Below are 10,426 nucleotides of genomic sequence, written 5' to 3' on the forward strand. Positions count from 1 at the left end.
CTTTCATATTTGTTTAATGCCTACTTCTATTCACACATACTCTACAAAACAGTAACCTCAAAACTATTACAGAGATAACAGGACATTCTGCCTGCAATTAAAAAAACAAACTTGCTGACAAATGCTCAGCACAACATTATTTTCAAGACTGATAAGTGTTTAAATAACACTTTATACCCATAAAGTGTTTGTTTGTTTTTTATTTGAGGTATGCGGGCCTCTCACTGTTGTGGCCTCTCCCGTTGCGGAGCACAGGCTCCGGACGTGCAGGCTCAGAGGCCATGGCTCACGGGCCTAGCCGCTCTGCGGCACATGGGATCTTCCCGGATCGGGCACGAACCCGTGTCCCCTGCATCGGCAGGCGGACTCTCAACCACTGCGCCACCAGGGAAGCCCCCCATAAAGTGTTTTTAAACTCATGTTTGTCATGCAATATGTAAAAGTTTGGGGAACACTGAAATTAAAACTGACAATTTTACATTTGCTTCTTCAACTAACAGTGGAAGAGCAGAGATAATCTTTTCTTGCCGTAGTCATTATTCTACAGCAAGAATTTTCACATTTTCTCCAACACTGGTTTCAAAGGCAGTTGTACAATAAGTGAGGGGAAAAGAATACTTCTTCACAGTAAATTGCCACTTAGTAAATGTATAATAAATAAAGATTTAGGAAAACCACCATTTTGGAAGTTCCCTGGCGGTCCAGTGGTTAGGACTCGGAGCTTTCACTGCTGTGGCCTGGGTTCAATCCCTGGTCAGGGAACTAAGATCCCACAAGCCGTGTGGCGCGGCCAAAAAAAAAAAAAAAAATCACACAGGAATAACTGGTTCAAGCAAATCACCAGTGGATGATAAAACCACTGTAAATATACCTTTTGCCAACAAATTTTCACGCAGTCTTCCTGCTTACTGACTTATTAATTACAAAGAGAAGTCAGATGAACACAATCTTAACAAAGTAATCAAAGAAACATACCAACAACTGAAAAACTGACATTACATCCTCTTGATGTGATATAGGGAGAAGGACATGTCACTTATGTAGCTTTTACATTAAAACTGTATAGGGGCTTCCCTGGTGGTGCAGTGGTTAAGAATCCACCTGCCAATGCAGGGGACATGGGTTTGAACCTTGGTCCGGTAAGATCCCACATGCCACGGAGCAACTAAGCCCGTGCGCCACAACTACTGAGCCTGAACTCTAGAACCCACGAGCCGTAACTACTCTGCCTGTGTGCCCCAACTACTGAAGTCCACGCATCTAGAGCCCGTGCTCTGCAACAAGAAAAGCCACCGCAATTAGAAGCCCGCGCACCGCAATGAAGAGTAGCCCCCCGCTCACCGCAAGTAGAGAAAGCCCGCACACAGCAATGAAGACCCAACGCAGCCAAAAAAAAAAAAAAACTGTATAACCCAAATCTAACCATGAGGAAGCAATCAGATGAGCTTATATTGAAAGACAGGGCATTTTACATAATAATGGACTTGTACTCTTCAAAAAAGTCAATCTTATGAGAGAAAAAGTCTGAAGAACTGTTTTAGAGTAAAGGCAATAGGAGTATGACAACTAAATACAATGCTTAACCCAGGACTTTTTTTTTAAGTTGCTATAAAGGAGGGTATTGAAACAATTTGGCAACATTTGAAAATTGACTGTACACTACATAACCAGTATTGCATCAATATTAAATTTCCTGAATTTGATACAATTACACTTTGTTCAATGTTCTTTTTTTTTTTTTTTTTTTTTTTGCGGTACGCGGGCCTCTCACTGCTGTGGCCTCTCCTGCTGCGGAGCACAGGCTCCGGACGCACAGGCTCAGCGGCCATGGCTCACGGGCCCAGCCACTCCGCGGCATGTGGGATCCTCCCGGACCGGGGCACAAACCCACGTCCCCTGCATCGGCAGGCGGACTCTCAACCAATGCGCCACCAGGGAAGCCCCTGTTCAATGTTCTTGTCTTAAGAGATACAAGTAACTTTTCTCAAGAGTCCAGAGGAAAAGAAAAAAGTAAGAAATCCTGCGTTGTTCTATTATACAGTATGTGATACATACAGAAAGAAGTAAAGCAATGTGGCCTACAGAGAACAATGCATGAATGTAGGTGAAGAGTATATGAAAGTTGGGGCTTTCATGAGAGTGAAGGAGACAAGGAGTTCAATGCACTGCACCATGTCAGATATGAGTTCAAAACTCGGAGGACATCCAACAACAATGTGGACTGAACTAATGTTATCAGTCACACCCCACCCCTGCCCACTACAGGTACATAAAAATGCAAATAAGATATGACAATAAAAAGGTTTTGATACGCAGCTAAACCAGAAAGATTGAAACATCCCAGGTTCCAGAAAAAAAGGTAAGTTAAAGCCATAGATACAAGGGAAAATTGATGCCAGGGAGCTGAGGTTTATGGAGAGCAAGGTCAGATTCTTATAATGAACACATGAGAACAAGAGTGGGGTGTGAAAAAAAAAAAAAAAAGAGTGGGGTGTGAGGGAATATACCTCAAGCTTATGGGCAGGTAGAAACCTCCCCTGCAGAAAACCCCAGAGCCAAGTGCTTCTTGATCAGAGGCCAGAAGAATCCTAGAGAAGCAATGAAGAGCTTTGCCATCTATCATGGCAAGGTTGGGAGGTGGGGAAGTTACTCTCAAACCTTCAAAAGAATACATCAGTAAGGTACACAGATATAAGATCCAAAATTACACTACCTACATGGATGGTAAGGAAACAAAAAGCCAAGAAATTAACCTAAAAACTTGTCCAAAACCACTGAAACTCCTAGAAACAGGCAGAAGGAAGCCCGAAGGAGGCCTGAGAGAAGCTTTCACAGACTTGGATCATCAACAGCCTACTGCCAGGCCATTCATAACCCTTCCTTCCAACTTTTAGCTAGATGAACTCAGAATTTAAAAATCTGCAGATTGCACATGGAAATAAAACACCAAGAACTCAAAAGAACAAGACAATGTGAGAGACTACACATCTGAGATAGGAGACTGGGCAAGCTAAGAAGAAATACACTTATTTACGAACTTGTTAAACACGTTGACTTAGAATGTTAAGGCAGTAGGTTAAAATTTTTTAAAGAATCACTTTATATAGTTTTTCTTAACAGAGTTATAATTCACATACCATAAAATTTACCATTTTAAAGTGTACAATTCAGTGCTTTTTAGTATATTCACAAGGATGTGCAACCATCACCACATTTTTATCACATTGAAAAGAAATCCCACATCTGTTATCCATCACTCCCCTTCCCCTTCTCCCTGTCCTTGGCAACTACTAGTAGGCTTTATTGCTATGGACTTGCTTATTCTGGAAGTTTCACATAAAGGAAATCCTATGTCACCTTTTTGTGACTTGCTTCCTTCACTTAGCATGTTTCAAGGTTCACTCTGTATTTTAGCATGTGTCAGTACTTCATTCCTTTTTATGGCTGAATAATATTCCACTGAATTGGCAGACTACATTTTGTTAATTGACTCATCAAGTGATGGGCATCTAAGTTGTCTCCACTTTTTGGCTACTGTGAATAATATTCCTGAGAACACTCATGGGTAAGTTTTGGTGTTAACATATGATTCTCTTGGGTATATACCTACAAATGAAATTGCTGGATCATATGGTGATTCAACATTTAATTTTTTTGAGGAACTGCCAAACTGTTTTCCAAGGCAGCCATGCCATTTTACATTTGGTAATGGCTTAATTTTAAGATTAGGGTATATAATGAGTATGGAGATGACAGACATTATGAATGGGTCTTTTTTTTTTTCTTTTTTCTCCAAGTATTTCCTTGTTACTCCTTTCCCTTTTAATCCATAATATACAACCCAGATAAATAGGCTAATGCTGTATTCTTTAAGGTTTTTTTTTAATTTACAAAAACAATGGATAGTTCTTCTCTCAGAAGACAAATGTAGTTGTAATTTGTATGACTTCAAGCTAATTTTAAAAAGATTTTATTATGAAAAATTTTACACATCACTCAGCTTCAACAGTGTAGAATAAGGTCTGCCCTTAGCCTCTGCCAGAAACACAGGTAATTTCTCCCTGGAAGAAAATAATGTTGTCCTAACCCATAAATTATCTCTATAATTTTTCATATACAATTTCTGGCACATGTTAAAGTAAACCAGGCACTCAAGGAGACAAACACAAATGATCAAAATCTGAAAGATATTAGAAACACATTAACAGTTATCAGACACAGACCTTAAAATTACTATGCTTAATATGTTCAATTAAATGAAGCACAAAATTGAGAATTTGGACAGAGAACAAAAATGTATAAAAAGTAGGTAAGTATGATCCAGCCAGATTAGTAGGGAAACATAAAAGTGAGCAAAAGAGAATAACAATAGATTATAGTAGGGAGTCAATGCAGATTCTTCTATAGGTAAAAATTTAGGGACATTAATCTGAATATAGAGAGGGGGAGATGAAATAAAGGGATTAGAGGCAGGAAGACCAGCTAGGAAGCCATTTCAGTAATCCAGAAGAGAGTTGGTGATAGCACTGGATTAAGGTGAGGCAGTCAATAAAGGAAGGAAAGAGCAAATATTTTCAAAGAAACAACTGAATAATTTGGTAAGAGATTATACAAAAATGACCCCAGATAATATCTCCAGCCCCTAAAACTGGGAAAAGTTAATTAACATCAATTACTGAAAAAATAATTATGCTTTCCAATTTTTAACAGTTTTTAAATGTTCTGGATTCAGGCTTAAAAGCTGAGTATGGCAAATCAGGAACAGTTAATAAGAAAAAACAGTTAAGGGCGTTCCCGGCGGTCCAATGGTTAGGACTCTGTGATTCCACTGCAGGGCGCACAGGTTCAATCCCTGATCAGGAACTGAGATCCCGAAAGGTGGGTGGTGCAGCCATAAAACAACCCCACCCCCCCAAAAAAACCAGTTAGGTACAAGTTCAAGGGTAAAGAGAACAAAACTATAATTTCCCCACTTTCTAGGCATCAGAATTAGTAAATCATAAAGATCTTTTTTTCCATTTAGAAAGTTCTTTGCAGACAAATGAGAAACAGAATGGAAAAGTTTAAACAACTGAAATAGTCTTCTACCAAAAGAGTTACAAAGAAAGTCTGAAAATAAAGAAGAAAGCAGAGATACACTCACTTGGGAGGGAGGGGGGAAAGAGGAAGAAAAAAGAAAGAGGGCTTCCCTGGTGGCACAGTGGTTGACTCTGCCTGCCGATGCAGGGGACATGGGTTCGTGCCCTGGTCCGGGAAGATCCCACATGCCGTGGAACGGCTGGGCCTGTGAGCCATGGCCGCTGGGCCTGTGCGTCCGGAGCCTGTGCTCCGCAAAAAAAAAAAAAAAGAAAGAAAGAAAACAAAAATAAAGCAGGGCCTTCCCTGGTGGTGCAGTGGTTAAGAATCCGCCTGCCAATACAGGGCACACAGGGTCGAGCCCTGGTCTGGGAAGATCCCGCATGCCGTGGAGCAGCTAAGCCCATGCACCACAACTTCTGAGCCTGCTCTCTCGAGCCCGCGAGCCACAAATACTGAAGCCCACGTGCCACAACTGCTGAAGCCTGCGCGCATAGCGCCTGTGCTACGCAACAAGAGAAGCCACCACAATGAGAAGCCTGCTCACTGCAACAAAGAGTAGCCCCCGCTCGCAGCAACTAGAGAAAGCCCGCGCACAATGAAGACCCGACGCAGCCAAAAATAAAATAAATACATTAAAAAAAAAGAAAAAGAAAGTAGAAGTGTCGATATTTATGACAATTCCAGACCAGAAGTGATGAAATGAGACTAAAAGGGACATTCAGTAACGATAATCTCTGAAAATATGATAGCCATAAACCTGTACATGTAAGCAATATAGCAATAAAATACATAAAGCAAAAATTCCTAGAGATACTAGCAGAGCTTGATAAAACCAAAACTATACCTGAAGATTCAACATACCTCTTTGATATATCAAGTAGATATAAAAAATTTTTGAGAATTTGAATAATAAAAACAAGTCATTCATATATATATATATATATATATATATAAATATATGGTGGCATATAGTGCGAGTCACTCAATCTTTCTGTACTTCAGATTCCTTTCTCATAGGGTTGTGGTGAGGATTAAATGAGATAGTTCCTGTAAAGAGTACTTGCCACATATGAGATCCTCAATAAAGCTCTTAGTTATCTAACTCTACCTTTCACATTATTCTCTTAGGTTCAAGGGACACCACAAACTGATCATGTTCTTGACCATTAAAAAAATTTTTTTCCAAGATGTTATTGCCCATATTTCAATAAACTAGAAACATAATAAAAAGTTAACCGTGTATACACTAGGAAGCTTTTTATAATAAACACTGAAATAAAAACCAGTTACAAACGATCTAGAAATTAACAAAATGAAGAACATTTGACAACAAATGAGACACAACAAAAGAAGAATTCAGAGGAAAACTTATAGTCTTTATAATTTAAAAAAAAAAATCTCAAATAAGAGATTTAAGAAACCAGAAAGTAAAGTAAACCAAAAGAAAATGGGAAGTGGGAATAAAGATAAAAGACAAAAGCTGTGTTTGATTAACTAAGGAACAATTTAAAAACCAGTCTAAAGAATACATAAGGCCAATATCCGATTTCTTGAAAATTCCAACAGAAATAGATTAAAGCATAAAAACACCCTTAAGCTTATATTTAAAACAGGGCATTTAAACCTCCACAAGTATTTCTCTACATAATCTCTCCTAATGACATAATAGCTCCGGGCAATACAGGAGGAAGGTGAGGGTGGCGACAAACCACCCTGGAAAGCCTGGAAAGAATAATATGATTTTTAACTCTATTTCTTTCATATTTGTATGAATCAAAAGTCAAGAGTGATAACAGTATTTTCCAAAATAAGAATACTGGGTTATCACTTCTATACATTCTTTATTTACCTTTATTTTTACTAAGATACTGTTGACAGACTGTGCATGTTGAGTTGTTTTTCTATGTAGTGGTGATTCACAATCTTCTCCCTTCTCTTGTAACCAAGGGCATATGGGGGACACCACCAGGGCAAAAGCAAATTTCTTGTGCCACCTATACTGGTATTTAGAGGCTTTCTCAACAAACTGGCTCACATTTACTCTACAGTTAAAAACAATTATTTAAAATTAATTTTACATCCTCTTAAGGGATTTAAAATCTTTTTAAAGATTCAAAACTAATTTTACATTCCTTTAAGGATTTTAAATCGTTTTAAGATTTAAAACCCAAACTTCAAGTTGTTGTTGTTGTTGTTGTTGTTGTTTTTGGTGGAGTGGGGGGGGCAGCGTGCACCACTCAGCATGCAGGATCATAGTTCCCTGACCAGGGATCAAACCCGTGACCCTCTGCGGTGGAAGCATGGAGTCTTAACCACTGGACTTTGAGGAATTCCCAAGAAAAGTTTCTTTTTCCCCTTGGTCATAGAGGTCTAGTTAGCCTCCTCTGCATTTCTCCCTTTGCATACACTGCCTTTATCCTGTCAGGGACTACCTGCAGTTTTTTTTTTTTTTTTTTTTGCTGTACTCGCGGGCCTCTCACTGCTGCGGCCCCTCCCGTTGCGGAGCACAGGCTCCAGACGCACAGGCCCAGCGGCCACAGCCCACGGGCCCAGCCGCTCCGCGACACGTGGGATCCTCCCGGACCGGGGCACGAACCCCCGCCCCCTGCACCAGCAGGCGGACTCCCAACCACTGCGCCACCAGGGAAGCCCTACCTGCAGTTTTTACTGCTCTCCACAATTTGACAAAGAGGAGGCAAGGACCAGTAACCCCGTGCACCCTCTCTTCTATTAAATCCATGCATGAAAAAATGAGGCCCTATGGAAATTTATTTTACTCAACACCCCAAGTTGGAAATTACTTCTAAATTATCCACATATAAAGTTTAGGCAAGCTTTTTCCAAGAATAAACTTTTAGTAAAGTATACATATTTTAAGACTCTAAAGTCAACATACAAGCCAAAAAAATCTTAAGCAATACAGTAGTTCAAATATTAGCTGAATAGCCTGAATTTCTTACTCAGTGAGTTTCTATACTTTTCTTCCATTAAAAAATAAAGCCAGGGACTTCCCTGATGGTCCAGTGGTTAAGATTCCTCGCTCCCAATGCAGGGGGCCTGGGTTCGATCCCTGGTCAGGGAACTAGATCGTGCATGCTGCAACTAAAGATCCTGCAGGCGGCAATGAAGATCCTGCGTGCTGCAGCTAATACCCAGTGCAGCCAAATAAATAAAGTTTTTTTAAATTTTTCATATTCATTTTTGGCTGTGTTGGGTCTTTGTTGCTGCACGTGGTCTATCTCTTGTTGTGGTGAGCAGGAGCTACTCTTCATTGCAGTGCCCGGGCTTCTCACTGCAGTGGCTTCTCTTGTTGCGGAGCACGGGCTCTAGGCACGCGGGCTTCAGTAGTTGCAGCATGCAGGCTCAGTAGTTGTGGCTCATGGACTCTAGAGCACAGGCTCACTAGTTGTGACGCATGGGCTTAGTTGCTCCACGGCATGTGGGATCTTCCTGGACCAGGGATCAAACCCATGTCCCCTGCATCGGCAGGCGAATTCTTAACCACTGCGTCACCAGGGAAGTCCCATAAATAAATATTTTTTTAAATAAATAAAAACAGGGCTTCCCTGGTGGCGCAGTGGTTGAGAGTCCGCCTGCCGATGCAGGGGACACGGGTTCGTGCCCTGGTCCAGGAAGATCCCACATGCCGCAGAGAAGCTGGGCTTGTGAGCCATGGCCGCTGAGCCTGCGCGTCCGGAGCCTGTGCTCCGCAACGGGAGAGGCCACAACAGTGAGGGGCCCGCGTACCAAAAAAATAATTTTAAAAAACCAAAAACCAAAAAACTTAATTTGAATAATAAAGGGTCATAGAGTGAGGAATGTAGTGCTCCAACCACAGTGTTATGAATGTCATTTTCATCTCTTCTATAATAACGTAAAAAGTGTTTAAAAAGTAAAAGTTTTAGGGATTTCCAAGCATTACTAAGATTAAATAAGTTCCCTCCAGATAAAAATTCCAAAATAAATAACTTCCACTCCCAATGGAACAAAATATAATTGCAGAGCTTTGGTAATGAACCTTATCAAGTGACAGCAATAAGTTCTATAGTGGTTGCACTTTCTGATTAGTCAAAATTATCTTTGAAAACTCACTCATGTAGTAGGACTCATGTCTTTGGAAGCTCAATGTTGATGTCTTAGGCTTCTTTTTGCATTTAGGCTATGGACACCCTGCTCTGAGTCATGGAGGTCATAAGCTGATGCAGCTGGGTGGATGCAAGCAGGAAAGACAATGGAAAAAGAGATTTCTTGCCCCCGCCTCCATACGGTACAATTCCAGTACGCGTATATGGCAGGACTGAATTGTGTCCAGCTGATTTTTAGTCCTTAAATAAAACAATATAATTTGGAGTATTTAGTAGCTGAAGATCTGCAGTTTTTGATCTGCAGTTTCCACTTGAGGGAAAAAAAATACAAACGATAAGAACTGTTAGGTGTAAGTAAAGAAATAGCAATTTTTATGAAATGTAAATCTCAAAAGTTGCCATAGCCATCTTAACTTCCGACCCAAAGGGGTACAATTTGAAAACAGCAGGAGAATTAACTACATGCATTTTACTACACAGATCAATACATATGACCTTTGCTTCATCACTTATTCATCATCCCCTGGGTATGAAAAATATTAACTCAGGATTCCCTTCCACAAGCACTTTACAAGACTTCTGCTCGGCTGAAAAATGGAGTTGAAAGAAACAAACAAAAACATATAATTTAATTGGAGCCATGATATCCACACATGAAAGGACTAACACATAAAACAACACACAATAACCTGGAGTTAATTTAGTGTAAAGAAAGGACCTGTTGTTTCTTATTATTGCACATCTCCCATTGAAGGTGTTCAATAAATTCTACCACCTTAGGAGATGACTTTTAAAGTAAGTGTAATGAAAAAATAGGCACTTTTGTTCTTTAAATATTCGTTCATTCACATCCATTCCCCCGCCCTCCACCCCTCTCTCTCTGGCTGTGGGATGGCCAGAGAGGAAGGAATACTAAAAGTGAAACGCTACACTGAATTGACCAGAAAAACTTGGTAAATAACTGAGTGAGAAAGTGAAAACTGAGATGAGTTAGTGATGAATCCAAGAAGGTGCTTAGCCACTTACCCAGAGATTTACTTAATGAGAATGGATCGCAGGTTTCCACAGGTCATTCCACTGCCAGTAAGAGAGTCGTGAACCTTGGGTCCCTTTTTGCACTAGTCAACAGTCACCCTCACCTACACGCGGAGTACATATTTGGCACTCAACAAATCTTGATTGAATGAAAACCTATCTCATTCATACTGGTACCCAACCACAGAGTTATGGGCCCACAAATTCCTTCCAAAATGCCTTTAACC

The 10,426-nt window shown here is 40.3% G+C and overlaps 1 protein-coding gene across 10 annotated transcripts in view; it reads right to left on the reverse strand.

Annotated features, from left to right (window-relative positions):
• ATG13 (autophagy related 13) overlaps positions 1–10,426 on the reverse strand; it is a 49,934-nt gene that overhangs the window by 38,831 nt on the left and 677 nt on the right. For 8 of the 10 annotated variants that reach the window (XR_016393703.1, XM_089914152.1, XM_022592086.2 and 5 more), the window contains exon 2: positions 10,191–10,303. The exons of the other annotated variants lie outside the window; for them this stretch is intronic. The gene's annotated coding sequence lies outside the window, so the exon portion shown is untranslated. The remainder of the gene's footprint in view (positions 1–10,190; positions 10,304–10,426) is intronic. 10 annotated transcript variants of the gene reach the window in all.

This window comes from Delphinapterus leucas, chromosome 7, assembly GCF_059928025.1.
Source record: "Delphinapterus leucas isolate spDelLeu-1000000601 "Yukka" chromosome 7, BTC_Dleu_Yukka2, whole genome shotgun sequence".
Taxonomy (NCBI): domain Eukaryota; kingdom Metazoa; phylum Chordata; class Mammalia; order Artiodactyla; family Monodontidae; genus Delphinapterus; species Delphinapterus leucas.